The sequence below is a fragment of the Mobula birostris genome, chromosome 23, assembly GCF_030028105.1.
Source record: "Mobula birostris isolate sMobBir1 chromosome 23, sMobBir1.hap1, whole genome shotgun sequence".
NCBI lineage: Eukaryota > Metazoa > Chordata > Chondrichthyes > Myliobatiformes > Myliobatidae > Mobula > Mobula birostris.
The window spans coordinates 38,120,700-38,142,780 of record NC_092392.1 but is presented as its reverse complement, the minus strand read 5'-3'; the positions used below and the strand labels follow the sequence as shown (position 1 = coordinate 38,142,780).

General features: G+C 38.4%; 1 protein-coding gene across 4 annotated transcripts in view; it reads left to right on the top strand.

Moving 5' to 3' along the window:
• tbc1d22a (TBC1 domain family, member 22a) overlaps positions 1 to 22,081 on the top strand; it is a 335,257-nt gene that overhangs the window by 188,741 nt on the left and 124,435 nt on the right. The gene's annotated exons all lie outside the window — the stretch shown is intronic.

The following is a 22,081-nucleotide window of genomic DNA, read 5'->3' as shown; positions in this document are numbered from 1 at the left end:
CTCTCACCTGTCTTTTACTCTTTATATACTTGAAAAAGCTTTTAGTATCCTCTTTGATATTATTTGCTAGTTTCCTTTCATAGTTAATCTTTTCTCTCTTAATGACCTTCTTGGTTTCCTTTTGTAAGGTTTTAAAAACTTCCCAATCCTCTGTCTTCCCACTAAATTTTGCTTCCTTGTATGCCCTCTCCTTTGCTTTAACTTTGGCTTTGACTTCTCTTGTCAACCACGGTTGCATCCTTTTTCCACTCGAAAATTTCTTCTTTTTTGGAATATACCTGTCTTGCACATTCCTCATTTCTCGTATAAACTCCAGCCACTGCTGCTCTGCCGTCTTTCCCACCAGTGTTTCTTTCCAGTCAACTTTGGCCAGTTCCTCTCTCATGCCACTGTAATTTCCTTTACTGCACTGAAACACCGACACATCAGATTTCGGCTTCTCTTTTTCTAATTTCACAGTGAACTCAATCATGTTATGATCACTGCCTCCTAAGGTTTCCTTCACAATCTCTCCAATCACCTCCGGTTCATTACGCAATACTCAATCCAGTACAGCCGATCCCCTAGTGGGCTCAACAACAAGCTGTTCTAAAAAGCCATCTTGCAGACATTCTACAAATTCTCTCTCTTGAGATCCAGTGCCGACCTGATTTTTCCAATCTACTCGCATGTTAAAATCCCCCACAATTATCATAACTCTGCCCTTCTGACAAGCCTTTTCTATTTCCAGTTGTAATTTGTAGTCCACATCCCTGCAAGTGTTTGGAGGCCTATAAATAACTGCCATCAGGGTCCTTTTACCCCTGCTATTCCTTAGCTCAACCCATAAAGATTCTGCACCTTCCGATCCTATATCACCTCTTCCTGATGATTTAATATCATTTCTTACCAATAAAGAATGTCTTGACTGAATGTCCTAAAGGTCAAACTCAATTTGTTTTTTGAAGTAACAAGAAGAAACTTAAAAAAAAATCCAGAAATCTTTCAATGAGCTATCCATTAAGAGGTATTGAACAAGTAAAATGATGAATAACTAGGTAATTTCATCACAGAGAGCAAAATCCAAATGGAAGCTAATCAGCCGAGGCAGAAGGTGATTCCACATGAATCAGTTTTGGAACTTCAAATAATCACAGTTAATGTAAATGATTGGACTCCAAAGTAACTTTTAAGTTTGTGAATAACCCAAATTTGGGGGCATAATATGTGCTGGAGGATGCCAACCAATTAAAATACATTGATAAGCTTACAAAATTTACATAACTTTGGCTTATTAATGTGAATAACTGAGTTATTACATTTTGTAGGAGAACAGAAAAGAAATCCCATAAAAATGTCAAAAATTATTTATATAAATCAGTAAAACAAAGGGGTGTTTGATTGGAAATGCAGAGATCTATAATACCATATTTTTAGAAAGAACCTAAGCAAAGTTTATATCTGATGAGATAAAAATGATAAATAGTGGCTCAGCATTAGCTCCCAGATAAGCTTTGTCAATTTGGTGAGCAAATTATAAGCCTATTGTCTTAGTCTTAAATAAATGTGTCGTATTGAGACTGCCAATTGTGATTAAGCTGTATTGAGCATTTAGTTCAATTTATGTAATCTTGGATTTTAAGCAATTGTTTCCACAGAATGGGCCTTAAAAATATCTTTACATCCTACTACAAGCATAGTTCATAAAGAATGGTTTCCAAATAGTGAGTGCAGCAAAGTTTTGTCATTTGAATTTAAGTAAGGGTGATGGTGGTTGCTGTGGTTCAGGAAGGCTCATACCTTTGTTTCCATTTTGATATATGCAAACCATTCTAGTCATGGTTATCACTGACCTTTTTTTTTACCCTGATCTTTAGTGCCGCCTTCAAGTTATAAGTCATATGTCAAATTATTTTTGTACATTTGGGTGCAGGAAAGAACAGCCAGGCTTTTAAGAACTACTGACGCTGTTCCACAGTGCCAGTGGAAAAGCACCAAAACACTGAAATTCTTATATTTGCAGGGTTTGAATTTTATTTTCAAAATAGTTTGGTACTCAGTGCCTTTTTTGATCTTAGTGTTCTTGCAAATTTGGGAATTGTTAATTTAGTATGAATTGCATATGATATTCAACATCCATTTCTAGAAATCAATGAGTATTCAGAGAACTGAAATATTGTATATGTGTGACTGCATGTTTATTCTTGGAAGTTAAAGTTAATTTTCAACTTATCATTCCCAGTGCCTGCATCTATTTGAGAAAACATCTGTGTCTTATGATAGCAGAGGTTGTAACTATAAATCGAGAGGTTCTTTAGTGTAAAATTTCCAGGATTTAAACAAAAACCTAAGGTGATCAAATGGAACTTAACCACAATATTATCGATAATTTATAGTTGCCAATTCCGAAAACCTATACCTTCAGTTAAAATAGTGTTACCAATTCTCAGAATTCCTTTACCACGCTTACAGTTTCTATTTTGTATTTGCATTTACAGAATTCAAAAATGCACATTAGAAGCGTTAGCACAACATATCTTGAAATGTAGATTTTTTAAAGTCAATATTTTGGAGTAAGTGGCATGTCTGTCAAGTTTTTTCATTGTTCATTACTGTATGATCTATTTAACAGCTTACAGTCTGCTTTCGTTTTAATTAATACAAAATTCTGATCACCTTCCATTTCAGCGAGTATGACAAAATATAGAAAAAGTACGTTCCTTGCAATTGTTCTGTGCATAATTCTAGTTACTATTGTCTAACTCAACAAACTCTATGAGAAAATCTGTGCTACTTTCCTTTGTTAATCTATGCTCTACAGTTGCTTTGTTTTATCCTGGTTTTCATTAATATTTGCTCAGAACCTCTCACAATCCTTGTTTGATAGCTGTGTATTCCTTATTTCCTCTTGCTTGTAAATAATGACATGATGTAATTCTCCTTCTCTCTCCAATTCAGTAGCTTCATCCAGTTGTAAGATGTGTATTTAACATGTACTGGCTGTATAGCTGCATTGGCTATTAGAATTCCCTTTAGATACAAACAGTCTCACATGGCAGATTATTGATAGTTTTGTTTTGTATTGAATTGTTTTGTGCCGGAGCATTTTTTCTGAATCATGTTGGAACTGGTTTTCTTCATTCTCTGGTTAATTATTTCCAGTGCATTCATTTGACAATCTTTATGTGTTTGCAGATTCACAAGGTGATGAAAGCTATTTGTTTTATATGGATTGCTCTGAGCATGAGGAAATTTTATTTCCAATAGTATAGACTAAGAGAACAAGTTTTTTACTGTCAACGGTATAGCTGGAATTTAAATACAGTAATATCTGGCTTCAAAGTGGATCTTTTTAGAAAGAAATGTCCTTTAAATTGCTGGTTGATGAATGATTGCATTCTTAGTCAAGTTCACCTTTTAATTTGGGATTAGGATTAGACTTGATTACAATACAATGAATACTTCATAATTTTTTCTATACAAATTGAGGGGGCTAGACCGTGACAATTTATTATAAGTCTTTTAACTTGAATGCATCTTTTTATTTTAAATATTGGTAATTAATCACCATGGCTGAGATATTCATAATTCAGCTGCCAACCCTATTTCACAAATAAATCAATGTGTAGATTGTGTTCTTATAAATGTAACTATCATCAGGTTACATTTTAGTTAGAGTCATTCTTTTCTAGCAAAACAAATGTTTCAAATATGATATGGTCAACGGGAGAACATCCGAGCATGTTAATAGTTGAAGTGAATGTGAATTGGTTAGTTACAAAACATGAATGTGACTTTTAAAAATAGTCGTCACCCTTCCCGGAGAAAAGTTTAGAACATAGAATAGTACAGCACATTACAGGCCCTTCGACCCACAATGTTGTGCCGACCCTCAAACCCTGCCTCCCATATAACCCCTCACCTTAAATTCCTCCATATACCTATTTAGTAGTCTCTTAAACTTCACTAGTGTATCTGCCTCCACCACTGACTCAGGCAGTGCATTCCACGCACCAACCACTCTCCGAGTTAAAAACCTTCCTCTAATATCCCCCTTGAACTTCCCACCCCTTACCTTAAAACCATGTCCTCTTGTATTGAGCAGTGGTGCCCTGGGGAAGAGGCGCTGGCTATCCACTCTATCTATTCCTCTTATTATCTTGTACACCTCTATCATGTCTCCTCTCATCCTCCTTCTCTCCAAAGAGTAAAGCCCTTGCTCCCTTAATCTCTGATCATAATGCATACTCTCTAAACCAGACAGCATCCTGGTAAATCTCCTCTGTACCCTTTCCAATGCTTCCACATCTTTCCTATAGTGAGGCGACCAGAACTGGACACAGTACTCCAAGTGTGGCCTAACCAGAGTTTTATAGAGCTGCAACATTACCTTGCGACTCTTAAACTCTATCCCTCGACTTATGAAAACTTAACACCCCATAAACTTTCTTAACTACCCTATCTACCTGTGAGGCAACTTTCAGGGATCTGTGGACATGTACCCCCAGATCCCTCTGCTTCTCCACACTACCAAGTATCCTGCCATTTACTTTGTACTCTACCTTGGAGTTTGTCCTTCCAAAGTGTACCACTTCACACTTCTCTGGGTTGAACTCCATCTGCCACTTCTCAGCCCACTTCTGCATCCTATCAATGTCTCTCTGCAATCTTTGACAATCCTCTACACTATCTAGAACACCACCAACCTTTGTGTCGTCAACCCAACCCTCTACCCCCACATCCAGGTCGTTAATAAAAATCACGAAAAGTAGAGGTCCCAGAACAGATCCTTGTGGGACACCACTAGCCACAATCCTCCAATCTGAATGTACTCCCTCCATCACAACCTTCTGCCTTCTGCAGGCAAGCCAATTCTGAATCCACCTGGCCAAACTTCCCTGGATCCCATGCCTTCTGACTTTCTGAATAAGTCTACCGTGTAGAACCTTGTCAGATGCCTTACTAAAATCCATATAGATCACATCCACTGCACTACCCTCATCTATCTGATCCATCAATCTGTGCTTTTTGCAAGAGTGAAAGTTCTGGTGTTTTGTTAGACTGCGTACTCTGAATTTTAGCTGGTTTTTTAGGCTGCCAACATTTTAATCCAGAGTAACAGCTGTGTGAATTGATCAAATCAGTAATATGATGGAGAGGTAAAACTGATGGCCTTGATTTTCCCAGAATTTGTTTGAAGATATTGTGGCTTGTCCATATTAAGGAAAAATGCATGTATTATTTTGAGGGAAGGTGTGCTTTTGCTTGAGTAAAGTGTATACATTTGAATACGTGGGGGTGATAATATATACTGGATGCTCATTGACAATGGGAATCGGATGATAGGCGATGGATGCATACAAAAGTACAGAACATTAAGTGTTATGAATTTACATAGACCAGTGCAGCACCGAACAGGCCCCACAGCCCATGATGCTTTGCCAACCTTTTCACCTACTCTAAGATCAATCTAACCCTTTCCTCCCACATATCCCTCCATTTTTCTTTCATCCTTAAATGTCCCTAATGTATCTGCCTTTACCACTACCCCATATTCCATGCAGCTACTACACTCAGTGTAAAATAAAAACTTGGCTTTGACATCCCCTCTATATTTTGTTCCAAGCACCTTACAATCATACCCCTTGTATTAGCCATTTCTTGCTTGGGAAAAATCTCTGTCTGTCCACTCAATCTATGTCTCTTGTCATCTTGTATATCTCTATCAAGTGATCTGTCATCCTCCTTTGCTCCACAGAGAAAAGCCCTAGCTCACTCAAGCTAACCTCATAAGAAATGTTCCCCAATCCAGGTAGCATCCTTGTAAATCTACTTTGCACCCTCTCTAAAACTTACACATCCTTCCTGTAATGAAGCGACCAGAACTGAACACAATATTCCAGGTGTGGTCTAACCAGAGTTTTATCGAGCTGCAACCTTGCCTAGCAGTTCTTGAACTCAGTCACCCAACTAATGAAGCCCAACACACCATAGACCTCCGTAATCATCCTATCAACCTGCACAGCAACTTTGAGGAATCTGTGGATGTGGACCCCAAGATGCCTCTGTTCTTCCATGGTGCTAAGAATCCTGCCTGTATTAACCCTGTATTCTGCCTTCAAGTTTGACTTTTCCAGATTGAACTCCATCTATAAACTTATAAATCCAGCTCTGTATCCTATCAATGTACCTTTGTAACTCTCAACCACCTTCTACACTATCCACAAGACTATTAACCTTTGTGTCATTTACATCCTTACTAACCCACCCTTCCTCATCCAAGTCATTTATCAAAATATCAAAGAGCAGGGGTCCCAGAACAGATCCCTACGGAATACCACTCGTCACCAGCCTCTAGCCCTGTCAAGTTCATATATATACCATCCCTTTTGTACAGGTCATATTTTCACCAGACAAGATCCCCATGAATCTCAAATCTGAAATCCTGCCCCTGCACCAATTCTTCAGCCAAGCATTCATCTGTCAAATCATACTATTCTTACCCTCACTAGCATGTGGCACAGGCAGCAATCCAAAGGTTACTACCCTGAAGGATTTGTGTTTCAGCTTCTTGTATTCCCTCTTCAGGACCTCATCTCTTTTGCTGTCTACATATGTCATTGATATCAATGTGGACCACGATTTCTAGCTGCTGACCCTGGCACCTGGGAGACAACATACCATCCTGGAGCCTCTTTTATGCCCACAGAATTTCTCTCTTTTCCCCTAACTGTCGAATTTCCTAACACCACCGTTCTCCTCTTCCTCCTCCCCTCCGAGTTTCAGTGCCAGAGACCAGATCGCTATGCTTTCTTTGAGCTCCCCTCCCTCTCCTCCACCCCCCAAACAGTATCTGAAGTGGTATACTTGCAATTGAGGGAAATGGCCACAGGAATACTCTACACTACTTGTCTATTCCCTTTTCCCTCTCCTGACAGTCATCTAGCTCTCTGCCTCCTGAAGCGTAGAGGTGACTATCTCCCTGTGTAACTCTGATCTATCATCTCCTCATTCTCCCAAATGAGCTAAAATTCATCCAGCTCCAACTCAAGTTCACTAACACGATCATTAAGGAACTACATGCAACCAGATCCCCCGCACCTTGTGTGAGGAGTACATCACTGACCTGGGATCCATTCTCACTACTACAGCTAGTTACAATTTTACAATGAAAGGGAAATCTGACAGAAACCTCAACTTTTCCTCCACCTTTTCTCGCCAAGTTCTCTTGAAACAAAGCCTCATGCTCCCTACTCTAAAGATGCCTGCTGCACTTTAATGTCACTGCTTTTTAATGATCCTTGCCAAGTGCCTAATAACCCAAGCGATTTCAAGCTCTGGAGAAAATCCCAACAGACCCCGCTCGCCTTTTCAATCTGCTATGGAACTCCACAAGGAATGATTAATGCACTATGATTTAAAATCTGTGTGAGCAGGATGACTGCTGGATTTAGATTTGAATAAGAAATTTAAAATGTATGAAAATATAAAAGTTGGGACGATATGTTGCAGTTTTATAAAACATTAGTTAGAGTGAGTGGAGCATTGTTTACAAGTTTGATTTTTACACTATAGGAAGGATATGTTTGTGCCGGATAGAGTGCAGAGGAGATTCACCAGGATGTTGACTGGATTGGAGGACTTGAGTTATGGGGAAAGATTGTTTAGTCTGGGCATGTTTTTCCTGGGGTCTAGGAGGTTAAAGGGGTGATCTGATAATGGTAACTAACATTATAAGAGTTACAGATAGGGTGAATGGTCAGAGCCTTTTTTCCTATTGAAGGAGTATCAAAAACAAGAAAGCGTAGGTTTAAGGTGAGAGGAAGGAATTTTAAAAAGGTTTTGAGTGGAAAATTTTTAGAGTGGTGTGTTCTGACTGACTAAAACTGCAACTCAGAAGCTGCAACTGGGAAGTTTGGAAGTCTTTATTCGCACATCAAAACTTCAGGGGAGAGAGTCCATGAGAGTCTTACTCTCCCGACGCAATGTTTTTACTTCTGCAGCACTAAGGTAACAATAAGCGATTAGCTATAGTTTAAATTGCTATAATTGCCTATTTAACTTTACATTGAACACAGGTCAATTTGTAAAATTATATATTCACAATGATAGCACGAGCTGAAGTCCCTTGAATATTCAAAACCAGTGTCTGTTCCAAAAGCTTGGTATATCCATTTTGTTACAGTGTTGAAGGATACAACTTACTAGAAGGTTAAATGACAACACAGATCTGTCCTGAACTGTGCCTTAAGTGACAGGGATACACCTTTAATAATATTCTAATAGTGGGAGCATATATCTGTTGTAAAACACACATGTAGCAGGAACTCAACAGGTTAGGCAGCATCTTTGGAGGGTAATAAAGGGTTGGTGTTTCGGACTGAGTCCCTTCATCTGGGCTGGAAAGATGCTCTGAATTTCCAACATTTGCAGAATATCTTGTGTTTATGATGTAAACCTTTCATTGTTCCATATATAGTTTCAATGGGAGCTGCATCAGAATGTTTTACACCCAGTAACTAGTTTCACTAACCACAAAGTATCAGATGGAAGTTAACTAGTGTACAGGTTTTATTTCTTGAAAACTGGATATCATTTTAGTTTATAATCCATAATTATGCTATCCATTATTTCAAAACTGCAGAATTATCCCTAATATGGATCTTGCTGCCAAAGGAGATAATGAAATTGGATACAGTCACTTCATGAAACTTTAGGGCCTTCCATACTTCGCCTTTCTAATATAGAGTTTAGTATACAGTACTGTGTAAATGTCTTAGGCATGTATATATAGCGACAGTGCCTCAGATGTTTGCATGGGGCTGTATTTGCAAATGTAGAGTGCAGAGCAAGGTTATAAATCTAGCAGGAGCAAAGGACATTGGGAATGGCGATGGTGGAGCACCGCAGGAGGAGTGTGGGACAAATGACAGAGAAGGAGTGTCAAGGGCGGGTACACCCAGCCCTGATGCACCAAGTTAGGCAATTTGATTCCAAACATTTGGTTTACTGATTATTACAGAATGTCTCTCTGGTGCTTCCTGCTCTTTCTCCTCTCCTTTCTTCTTTTTCCCAACTATTATTCTTCTCTCCCTGCCCCTTCCCACTCTCAGTCCACAATAGAGACCCATATCTGAATCAGTGTCTCTATTTTACATTTTTTTTTTGTGTGGCGGTAGTACAGAGCATTACATAAAATTACTACAGTACTGTGCTAAATTCTTAGATGCCCTAGCTATGTATGTGTGCCTAATACTTCTGTATGGTATTGTAGATGAGCAAAATAGTTGACATGATTGTGGTAGGCAGAAGGGCCCAATTTGTTACTGTACATCTGACTCTGTACACAGATGTGAAGTTGGGAGATCACAGCACATTAAAGGGTGTTGGAAAAAGTGAGTGAGTTGACAATGAGGTAATGGGTGGTTTTGTGAAGTGATATTTAGGATGTGATAGATATTCACTTTCCAAGGCCCTAGTTTTTTAGCACAGGGACATGACATTTCCAAAGGGTTAGGATTGTCTGTGATAAAGTTAAACTTTTAACAAATATTCTTCGCTTTTTTTTTGTTGTAAACAAGAATCCTTCTGGACGATCAACAATGGTGCACCCCAGGGCTGTGTGCTGAACCCACTGCTCTACTCCTATACCTAGGACTGTATGACTAGGTATAGCTCAAATGCCATCTATACAATTGCTGATGATACAACCATTGTTGGTAAAATCACAGATGGAGATGAAAGGGTGTACAGGAACGAGATATATCAGCTAGTTGAGTGGTGTCGCAGCAACTACCTTGCACTCAATGTCAGTAAGATGAAAGAGTTGATTGTGGATTTCAAGAAGGGTAAGATGAGGGAACACTAACCAATCTTCATAGAGGCATCAGAAGTGGAGAGTGTGAGCAAATTCAATTTTCTGGGTGTCAAGATCTCTGAGGATCCAACAAATTGATGCAGCTATAATGAAGGCAAGATAGTGGCTATATTTCATTAGGGGTTTCAAGAGATTTGCTTTGTCACCTAAAGCATTCGAAAACTTCTACAGATATATGATGGACGTGATTGGGAGCTGAATGTCCAAGGATACACAGTGTATAGGAAAGATAGGAAGGTAGGTAAAGGGGGTGGCGTGGCCCTGATGGTAAGCAACGATATCAAATCACTAGAAAGAAGGGACATAGGATCAGAAGAGGTAGAATCCTTATGGGTCGAGTTAAGAAATGGCAAGGGTAGAAAGACACTAATAGCAGTTATATACAGGCCTCTAAACAGCAGCCGGGATGTGGACCACAAGTTACAGCTGGAAATAGGAAAAGCATGTCAGAAGGAAAATGTCAAGATAATTATGAGGGGTTTTAATATGAAAGTGGATTGGGAAAGTCAGGAAGGTACTGGATCTCAGGTGAGGGAGTTTGTAGAATGCCTACGGGATGGCTTTTTGGAGCAGCTTGTCCATAAGCCCACCAGGGGATCAGCTGTTTTGGATTGGGTGCTGTGTAATGAACCTGAGGCGATTAGGGAGCTGGAGGTAATGGAATCCCTTGAGAGTAGTGGTCATAATATGATTGAGTTCAGTTTCAAATTTGAAAAGGAGAAGCTGGTATCAGGTGTATCGATATTTTAGTGGAACAAAGGAAATTACAGTCGTATGAGAAAGGAACTGGCCCAAGTAGATTGGAAAAGTAAGCTTAGATGGAGGGATGGTAGAGCAGAATTGGATGAAATTCCTACAAGGAATAAGGAAAGTGCAGGAAAAATATATTCCAAGAAAAAAGAAAATCATGAATGGAAAAATAGCACAAATGTGGCTAACAAGAGAGGTTAAGGCTAAAATAAAAGCAAAAGAGACAGCGTACAAGGAAGCAAAAATTAGTGGGAAAACTGAGGACTGGACGACTTAAAAACTTACAGAAGGAAACTAAGGAAGTCATTAGGAAAGAGAAGGTGAATTATGAAAGAAAATTGGCAATTAACATAAAGGATACGAAGAGTTTTTTTAAATATATGAAGAGTAAAAAAGTGACACGGGTAGATATAGGACCGATTGAAAATGATGCTGGAGAAATGATAATGGGTAACAAAGAGATGGCAGAGGAACTAAATGAGTATTTTGCATCAGTCTTCACGGTGGAAGACATTAGCAACATACCTGATAGCCAGAGGTCTCAGGGAATAGAATTCTAGAGAGAAAGTGCTTGGGAAGCTAAGTGGACTAAGAATAGATAAGTCTCCCGGACCGGATGAGGTGCACTCACGGGTTCTGAAGGAGGTGGCTTTGGAGATTGTGGAGGCATTGGAAATGATCTTCCAGGAATCAATAGGCTCTGACATGGTTCCAGAGGACTGGAAGGTTGCAAATGTAGTTCCGCTGTTTAAGAAAGGAGGGAGGCAGCAAAAAGAAAATTACAGACCTATTAGTGTGACATCGGTAGTTGGAAAGTTATTGGAGTTGATCCTCAAGGACGAGGTTATGAAACACCTCGAGGTGCATGACAGGCTAGGCCCAAGCCAGCATGGTTTCATGAAGGGAAGATCCTGCCTCACCAACCTATTGGAATTTTTTGAGGTAATCTCAAATAAGATTGATAAGGGAGAGGCTGTGGATGTTGTGTATTTGGATTTTCAAAAGGCCTTCGATAAGCTGCCGCATATGAGGCTGCTTAATAAGATGAGAGCCCATGGAATTATAGGAAAGATATTGAAATGGGTGGGACATTGGCTGATAGGTAGAAAGCAAAGGGTGGGAATAAAGGGATCCTATTTTGATTGGTTGCTGGTTACTGGTGGTGTTCCGCAGGGGTCAGTGTTGGAGCCACTTCTTTTTACAATGTATATCAATGATTTAGATTATGGATTAAGTGATTTTATGGCTATGTTTGCAGATGACACCAAGATAGGTGGAGGAGCAGGAAGTGTTGAAGAAATGGAAAGGTTGTAGAGAGACTTAGCCAGTTTAGGAGAATGGGCAAAGAAATGGCAGATGAGATACAATGTTGAGAAATGTACGGTTGTGCATTTTGGAAGAAGAAATAATCGGGTGGATTATTATTTAGATGGGGAGAAAATTCAAAAATTGGAAGTGCAAAGGGACTTGGGGGTCCTCGTGCAGGATACCCTAAAGGTTAACCACCAGGTTGGATCAGCAATAAGGAAAGAGAATGCTATGTTGGCATTTATTTCAAGAGGAATATTGTATAAGAGTAAGGAGGTGTTGATGAGGCTCTATGGGGCACTGGTGAAACCTCATTTGGAATACTGTGTGCAGTTTTGGGCCCCCGATCTTAGAAGGGATGTTATGATGTTGGAGAGAGTTCAGAGAAGATTTACAAAGATGATTCCTGGAATGCAGGGGTTAACATATGAGGAGTGCTGGTTGGCTCTTGGACTGTATTCAATAGAGTATAGAAGAATGAGGGGGGATCTCATAGAAACATTTCGAATATTGAAAGGGTTGGACAGAGTAGATGTGGAAAGACTGTTTCCCTTGGTGGGTGAGTCCAGGACAAGAGGCCACAGTCTTAGAATTAGAGGGTACCCATTTAAAACAGAGATGAGAAATTTTTTTAGCCAGAGGGTCGTGGATTTGTGAAATTCGTTGCCACATACAGCTGTGGAGGCCCGATCATTGAGGGTGTTTAAGGAGGAGATTGATAGGTGTCTAATTAGTCAAGGTATCAAGGGATATGGGGAAAAAGCCAGAAATTGGAACTAGGTGGGAGAATAGTTTAGCTCATGGTGGAGTGGCGGAGCAGACTCGATGGGCCGAATGGCCTACTTCTGCTCCTTTGTCTTGTGATCTTGTGATTTACCGTGGAGAGCATTCTGACAGGCTGCATCACTGTCTGGTGTGGGTGGTGGGGCTACTACACAGGACGGAAAGAAGCTACAGAAAGTTGCAAAATTAGTCAGCTCAATCTTGGGTACTAGCTTCCTTCGTGTCCAAGACATTTTCAAGAACTGCTGCCTCAGAAAAGTGGCATCCATTGTTAAGGATCCCCATTACCCAAGACCATACCCTCTTCTTATTGTTATCATCAGGAAGGAAATACAGAAGCCTGAAGCCACACACTCAGCAATTCAGGAGCTGCTTCTTCCCCTCTGCCATCTGATTCCTAAATGGACATTGAACGCATGAACACTACCTCACTTTTTTTTTATACAAACGTATATTATCTATGTTTTGCACTGTTTTTATTCTGTTTAATACACATATATAAACTTAATGGAATTGATTTACAACTCCCTTTCTTTCTTACTATATTATCTTGTATTGCATTGTACTGCTGCTGCTAAATTAACAAACTTCAAGACGCGTGCCGGTCAGAATAAATCTGAATCTAATTCATTCTCCAGTTGTTAATGTACATTGCAAGCAGCAATTGTTTTGAATTTGGATGCACAGCTTCGCAAACTGCCTGCTAAGAGGTCTGCTTTGCAAAATGAAGTGACCAAGAGACTTCCTGTCTCCATTAACCAAATGCAAGACAATGGGATTATGTCAATTAGCATTTAGTATTTCCAAATTAGGATCTTCAAGAGGGTCACCCCTCAAAACAGTATTTGTGGATGTGTGGGATCTTTGTTGCCAGAAATTTTTAAGACCATCTGTGTGAATTACTTTGCCCCAGCAAAGGTATCTGGAAAACATCACATGCAGATTTTGTATTCTGGTAGAAAATAATATAAGTATCAGAGTCTTGATGAAGGGTCTTGGCTTGAAACTTCGACTGTTTACTCTTTTCCATAGATGCTGCCTGGCCTGCTGAGTTCCTCCAGCATTTTGTATGTGTTGTTTGGATTTCTAGGAGCTGCAAATTTTTCATGTTTCTGATAAACATCAGAAAGATTGGGGGGGGGTGGGAGCATTGTTAAAGAATGACATGGAGAAAGAAGAATTAAAATTCACACATCAACCTTCAATTTCTGCGATAGACGACTTGTTCACCTGCAATTTGTTTGTATGTTTTCTAGTTTGTAAGAATTGTACCTGGCAGTGGCAGAGAATTCCACAGATTCACCACTCTCTGTGTGAAGAAGTTTTTCCTAATCTCGGTCCTAATGGCCAACTAATTTATCAGCCCGTACGTATTTGGGATATAGGAGGAAACTGATGCACTTGATGTAAGCCTGAGCAGTAACCAAGGGAATGTGCAAAGTGTGCACAGGCAACACCCCAGAGGTCAAGATTAAAACTGGGTTACTCCAGATTTCATGAGCTTTATTTAAAGATAAAGACCAACATTTTAAGAGAAATTTGTATTATTTCGAGCAGTTGTACTATGTTCATTTTTGAAGTTATTATAAAACATATGAGGAAATTGAGCAAGTAACTTCTACAGCTGAATGCAGATGCTCCAAGATCTAATATAGGTGTTCACAAAACCATTACTACACCAACACTTCAAGCATTTCTTTGAACATTTGATAAATCTCTAAGGCTCCTATTTAAAACCACAGCAAGTGTAAAACATGCAATTACAATCTTGTGTTCTCTGAGTTCTGCATAATAATCTTTCCCAGTGCATCAAATGATATTATCTCTGTCTGTAAAAGAATTACCACTTGTTATCGAGAAATAGAGCAGGTATTAAACTATTACATCTGATAGAATTTTTTTCAAATATAATGGCTATTCTAGATATTGGTGTATTTTTGAAGTAATTGTAATGTTAACAAAAAACATTCTGTCAGTCCCCGAGGAGTTTCAGAATAGTCACCAAAGTAAAAATTATTTGGAAATGCTTATTTATTTATGGAGAAATATTCTGGCTTCCACAAACATTATTAATCCTGAGTTCTTTTATGTGACACAATGTGGGCATTGGAAGAATCTTCTACTAGTATCATTGAATACCTTCAGCTTATTTTTTTTTTGCAAATGATAACTATGCTATTATTGTTACTTATGAATTGTGATTATGTCAGTAGTGTTAAACATGCCTTGATTTTTCATTTGTAGTTGTGGCAATTTTAATTGCAAGACTCCATCCTGTCGCAAAAGTAATTCGGGTTTTAAATTTGTTAACTATTTTCTGATGGAACAAAGTGGTTAACATCTAATAATTTCTGAATTTAACACTGAAAATTTAAGTTAATTTTGTGAGTAAATTGACAAGAACCTATCGTTTTGACTAAGCACTGGTACTTTAAAAGTGTAATATAGATTAGGTATGGCTTGTTCTTGTAGCATGATAAGAGTTCATGGGTGAATTTTATAAGGATTTTTTTTTCAAATGTTCATTTATTTTATACACTAAAAGTTGTAACATTACTAAATTAATAGTAAAGGTTATTCGGCTATTCTAACATCAAGAATTTGTAAGTGCCAATGACCTAATATAGATTGGTTATATATTAATAATTGTTTTTGTTATGTCTATTTAAAGTACATAATCAAATAGTTAAAAGTTGCTCCATTAAAAATTTGTATATGTTCTGTATTATGAAATTGAATTGTGTGATATAAGATGATAGTAGCTCCTTTTAATATTAAAACATCTGTACGTTTCCATTATATATATAAATAATCCTTAAACTACTTAACAAAGAGAAGCAGATATAAATCTTGAATTTGTTGCATTTGCCTCACATAGTTTTGTCCAATATTTTGACAAAAAGATGACTTAAAAGTTTAAACAGGAATATATTTCTGATTGGAAATTATTTTCCCATTAGATAACATGCTTTAATTATTGTTATAATTGACAGTTTTGTGCAAATGTTCTAATTACTGATTCTGACACTGGGAAAAATGGAGTACCTTTTGAAGAAATGTCGTATTAATTTGTTATTTACAGAGCGAACTAAATATCTTGCCCATTGATTGCAGCAAAGAAAACAGATTTATTTGTTACTTGTGCTTTTATTGATAATTGTCCAAGCATTTTGTTATTCTATTGCAGTCAGAAAAGCAACTAAATAAAATAGTGATTTATTACAAATTCTGTTATATATATCTTTGAAGTGTGAATGATTTAATTTCTATTGGTTAAACTACATTTAGTGGAAGAAATAGCATGTTATGATTTTCAGAAGTCTCACTAAGCCAGAAATACAGAAACCTTAGAATTTTTTTGATATTTTAATTTAGTTGTAAAGCATCATGTAACCATTAATAGCTAGCTCATTTATGTCTTTTTCACGGTACATGATACATTTTGACAGCTTTACAGACTTTTATGATGTATGTAAATGTTTAAGTCTATGTTCTGGAGATTCCAGGATGCTGTTGTGACAACTTGGCGCAAGTGTTTTGAAGCTGAAAGATGAGAATTCCATGAGTAGTTTTTTTTTCTAAATTGCTCTGTGCTTGTTCATATTTGTTCAGATGATTTCTTTTTGCTTTTATTGAGCCATAAATATTGTCAATGAAGTTAGTTTTATTATTACTGGATCATTTGTTGGTAATTACCTTTTCAGCTGAAATTTATTTCACTTTGACATTTGTTTAGAGCTATATAGCACAGAAATGGGCCCCTTAGCCCACACTGTCCTTAACGATTATGGTGTCCACCCACACCGTAGGTTCCCAACCTTTTTATTCCAATGGACCCCTACATTAACCAAGGGGTCCATGGACCTCCGTTTGTGACCCCGCATCTACACAAATTCTATTTGAACATGTTAGCTCTGTGTCCTTCCACCTTTTTCTATTTGTGTCTATTTATATTCCTCTTAACTGTAGTAATTATATGTCATTTTATATATCTGGCATTATGTCTTGCAGTGTGTCACAGACGTCAATCATTTTCTGCAAAAAGAACATTTAACCCTGAGATCCTGTATCCATTTATAGTCTGTGATTGAATTTTGCTTCATGCTCACTGCAGGTTTATTGACAGTTGTAACCCTATTTGATCAATGGATGTATTCCATTGGTGCTGACATTCACAGCTAATTCAACAAATAATTGTGATTGTTTATTTGTAGATCCAATTGTTCCTTTTCCTCAGTTTTAGGACATCTGCGGTAATCCTAGTTTCAGGACTTTATCCATGACGAAATTCTGATAATTACACAGACAACTTTTGCTAAGATGTTGATAGTATTTGAACTTCCAGTACCTCATGTTTAGTCCCCAGCATCAGAATGGATTGGACAAATTTACTTTTTTGTGGTGTTCTGTGATGAATGAATAATTTGCAGAATATGCGGTGAATCATTTACCTTGGTCAATTTTTTTTGTTGCTTTTTCTTTCTGTGTCGGGGTTGGGGTAATTGATGTCTTTCTTTCAACTACTTCTATGGTTTTCTGTATTTTATGGCCATCTAGAGAAGACAAATCATTGAGTTGTATTCTGCATACATACTTTGAAACAAAATGAACCTATGAACCTTTGAATTTTCACATTATTTTTAACATATTTTAAAGTAGTAAGTACTCCCTATCATATATTGCCTGTATTTTAGCTTTAACTACATTGTTTAATTTTGAAAAGGAATTTTGACTGAGGTTCATGCTTAATAATTATTTCCTGTTTTGTCCCTTTGAAAGAAAAGCTTCTTTGCATAAAGAATGCCATTCATTGTGCCTTCTATTACTTCCATACATTAGAAGCACAGTACAGTATTTCTGAAAACCATGGTGGTGTGTTGTAGAAGAGGTTTTAAGTATCTGTAGTATTGTTTTCACCTAGTAATGTTACTGCAAACCAATACAAGGTTCTTGCTTATTTGCAGTATCCATTAGAATTGAAGGTAATTTTGCATTGGATGTAATGTTCAAGGTATTGAAGTGGTTAATTGGGAACATTGCATGTTGGGATAGCTGGCATATATAGTAATGGTGTGTAGTCCATCTGGTCATCAGAACTAGGTGGGCTGCACCCCAGGGTTCTGAAAGAGGTAGCTGAAGAGATTGTGCAGGCATTGGCAGTGATATTGGATTCTGAATGGTTCTGTAGGACTGGAAAATCACAAATGTCACTCCATTCTTTAGGAGGAGGGGGGCAAAAGACAGGAAATTATAGGCCAAAGAGCCTAGTTGGAAAGATTTTAGAAACTACGAGGATGAGGTTTTTTGAGTAAGCTAAAGTCGGCCCGATCTCCTTAAAGGGAAATCTTGTCTGACTACTCTATGAGGAAATAACAGACAGGATAGATAAAGGAGAATCAGTAAATGTTGTCTGCTTGGATTTTCAGAGGGCCTTTGTTAAGTTGCCACACCCGGCTACTAAACGAGATAGGAGCCCATAAGCAGTACAGGAAAGATAAATAGCAATATCAAAAGATTGGCTGACTGGCAGAAGGCAAAGAGTGAGAATAAATGGGAGCCTTTTCTAGTTAGCTGCTGATGACTAGTGATGTTTCACAAGGATCAATATTAGGTCTGCTATACTTCACATTTATATTATTATTAATATAGTTAATATATTATTTATTAATGATCTGCGTGACAGAGGTGATGGTTTTGTGTCCATGTTTGAGATGTTAGAAAGATAGGTGGAGGCTCAGGTTGAGGAAGCAGGTAGTGTGTAGTAGAACTTGAACAGATTAGGTGAATGGACAAAGAAGTGGCAGATGGAATACAGTGTAGAAAAGCGAATGATCATGCACTTTGTTAGAAGGAATAAAGACATGGATTATAATCTAAATGGGGAGCGAATGAGACATCAGAAGTGCAAAGGGACTTGGGAGTCCTAATGTAGGATTACTTTAAGGTTAACTTGTAGGTTGAGTTGGTAGTAAGGAAGACAAATGCAATGTTAGTTTTCATTTGGAGGACCAGAATATAAAACTAGGATGTAATGCTGAGATTTTATAAGGCGTTTGTCAGTCCACACTTGGTGTATTGTGAGCTGTTTAGGGCTTCTTATCTGACATTGGAGAAGTTCCAAAGGAGGTTTGAGAATGATTCTGGGAATGAAAGGGTTAATGTATGATGAGTGTTTGAATACTTTGAGCTCTAATCACTGGAGTTTAGAAGAATGAAGGGTGATTTCATTTGAAGTCTTCCAAAATTTGAAAGATCTTAATAGAGTGGACCTGGAGACGAAGTTTCCTATAGTGGGAGAGTCCAGGACCAGAGAGCACAGCCTCAGAGTAGAAGAACATTTGTTTAGATCAGAGATGAGGAATTTCTTTAGCCAGAGGTTGGTGAGTCTGTGGAACTCATTGCCATGGATGGTTGTGGAGGCTGATTCATTCTGTATTTTTAAAGCAGAAGTTGATAACTCCTTGATTAATAATGGGTTGGAGGTTCAAAGTTACGAGGAGAAGGCATGAGGATGGGGTCGAGAAGGAAAGTAAATCAGCTGTGATCGAATGGCAGAGTGGACTTCATGGGCCAAATTGCCTAATTCTGCTCCTATGTCTTATGGTCATATCATGGCACATAGTATATTTATTGTATGACAGAAATGTAATTACGTCCCACCAAATAAGTTACACTACCAGGCTGGGATAAGAAACAGGAGTCTACTCAAATTCCCTCTGAGATAACCCACATAATCACAAAGAACTTCAAAACCACTCTGTGTTAATGTGTTTAGAAATAAGGTACAGTAGCTAGCTTCAGAATGGTCTCTATGGCAGCAAGGATAACCCCACCGTAACCTCCAAGGTTGTCTCCATGGTAACCAGAAGCCTGAGTTAAAACAAGGACTGGCATGGAGCATAAAAATCAAATAGTAGTAATGTATTAGGAGATGATGTTGTGTGATCAATGTCTCAAGTAAATGTGGGCAATGAGGAGAGTTAATTAACAGAGGACAAGGTAAGAAACAAAGCATTTGAGGTAACTGGAAATGATGGGTCTGTTTGTGGTACCATCACCATGGTAACAAATGCCTTAGCTGCATAAAAGGATGCTCTGGGCTTGAGATCACCAAACCCTGATCAAAGGCATATGATGATCATACAGGGAAGATGATGTTAGAAGCCATTGATCTCATTTTGGTGGGCTCTGATTTCTAAAATGGTATGAAATGCCGGACAATACAATTGGAAAATATGTGAATTGGAATTATGAGGTGATTGGGCTCTTTTCATTCTGCAAGTGAAAGATTCATGAATAAAAACTTCCCTGTTTGCCCTCTCTCCACAATAGTATCACTGTGTTGTCAGTATTCTGGAATGTTAATTATGTTAACCTTGATACATTTGTAATTTGAGGAAATGTTTATTGTGAGAATGTGATCAAGATCAATGTATGCAGTTGAGGAACAAGAAAGCTAATGGTAAGAATGCTAAGGAGAGTTGAGATGAAATATAGTAATCCAAATTGATATGGTGGTTGGTGCTTCACCATTTCTGTAGCATTTTAGATGAAATAATTGGAATCAAAGTTTGAGTCTTGGCTTGTGGAATCAAATGGACCAAAGGCATAATGTAGAGGATGAGTGTGATTTTTTTTAAAAGTGGATTCATATCTTAAGGATTGAATATTTAATTGATAATTAAACTTTATTCAAGATTTCGGTAACAGACGGTAGTTGACAGTAATGTGATAGCAAACTATTTGTTTTCAGAACAACACACAAAATGCTGGAGGAACTCAGCAGGACAGGCAGCATCTATGGAAACGAATACAGCCAATGTTTCAGGTCAGGATCCTTTGTCAAGACTGGATATTTTTCTCCAGTCTGGATGAAGGGTCTTGGCCCAAAACATTGACTGTACTCTTTTCCACAGATGTTGCTTGGTCTACTGAATTTCCCCAACATTCTTTGTGTGTTGCTTTGGAATTCTAGCATTTGCAGGCTTTCTCGTGTTTAAAGCATATTGTCGAATGTGTTATTTGCATTGAGGATGTGCTGGGGGCAGCCTGCAAGTGTTGCTATGATTCCGAAGCCAACAGAGCATGCCCTCAACTTACTAACCCTAACTCGTAAATCTGTAGAATGTGGGAGGAAGCAGGAACACATGGAAGAAACCCTCACATGGTCACATAGAAGCTGCTTACAGACCACAGTGGGAATTGAACCCTGATCTTGCTCCTGGCACGGCAAAGCACTATGCTAACCGTTATGCTATTGTGCTACCCTTAATAGCAATTGGATTATGAAGCAATTGTATGGTCTTGCATTTCATACCATTTTAGAAATCAGAGCCCACCAAAATGAGATCAGTGGCTTCTAACGTCATCTTCACTGTATGATCATCATATGTCATAAATGTGCATGGACATTTAAACCTGAAACGAAAGAAAGAAAATTAACTTTTTTTTTAGTTGCTAACAACTAGTTGCTGTTCTCCTATTTATTAGATTAGATTATGAGGACACTCAGTCCTCGTTTATTGTCATTTAGAAATGCATGCATTAAGAAATGATACAATGTTCCTCCAGTATGATATCACAGAAACACAGGACAGACCAAGACTAAAACTGACAAAAACCACATAATTATATAGTTACAACAGTGCAAAGCAATACCGTAATTTGATAAAGAGCAGACCATGGGCATGGTTAAAAAAAGTCTCAAAGTCCCGATAACCCCATCATCTCACGCAGACGGTAGAAGGGAGAAACTCTCCCTGCCATGCACCTCTAGCGCCGCAGACTTGCCGATGCAGCACCCTGGAAGCACCTGACCACAGCCGACTCTTGAGTCCGTCGGAAAACTTCGGGCCTCCTACCAGCCCTTCCACACCGAGCACCGAGCACCATCTCTGCCGAGCGCTTCGACCCTGCCCCGGTTGCTGAGCAACAAGCAAAGCCGAGGACTCGGGGCCTTCCCCTCCGGAGATTCTGCATCACACAGTAGCAGCGGCAGGGAAGCAGGCATTTCAGAAGTTTCACCAGATGTTCCTCCATGCTTTCACGTCTGTCTCCATGAAATCAGGATCGTGCACGGCACCCTACTTGACAGATAACAGATATTCAGACAGTATATTTATTACATTCAGGCAGTTATTTAACAGTATATATATTTTTGTTCCTTTAATTATGTGAGTTGAGAAACTTTCTCTGGTGCAAGCTAGAAAGTCATTTGTAGTCATGTTTTTTATGCAGTGCCAAAGGTTTGTGTATTGCCTTAATTATAAGTAAGATTGTGGGCACTTTAAAAGCTGAAATCAGAGCATTTCAATCTCAGTAGACTTATGGAGGATTTAAGGAAAGAAACCAATTTAAGCAATGAGTGGAATTGTTATGTAATTG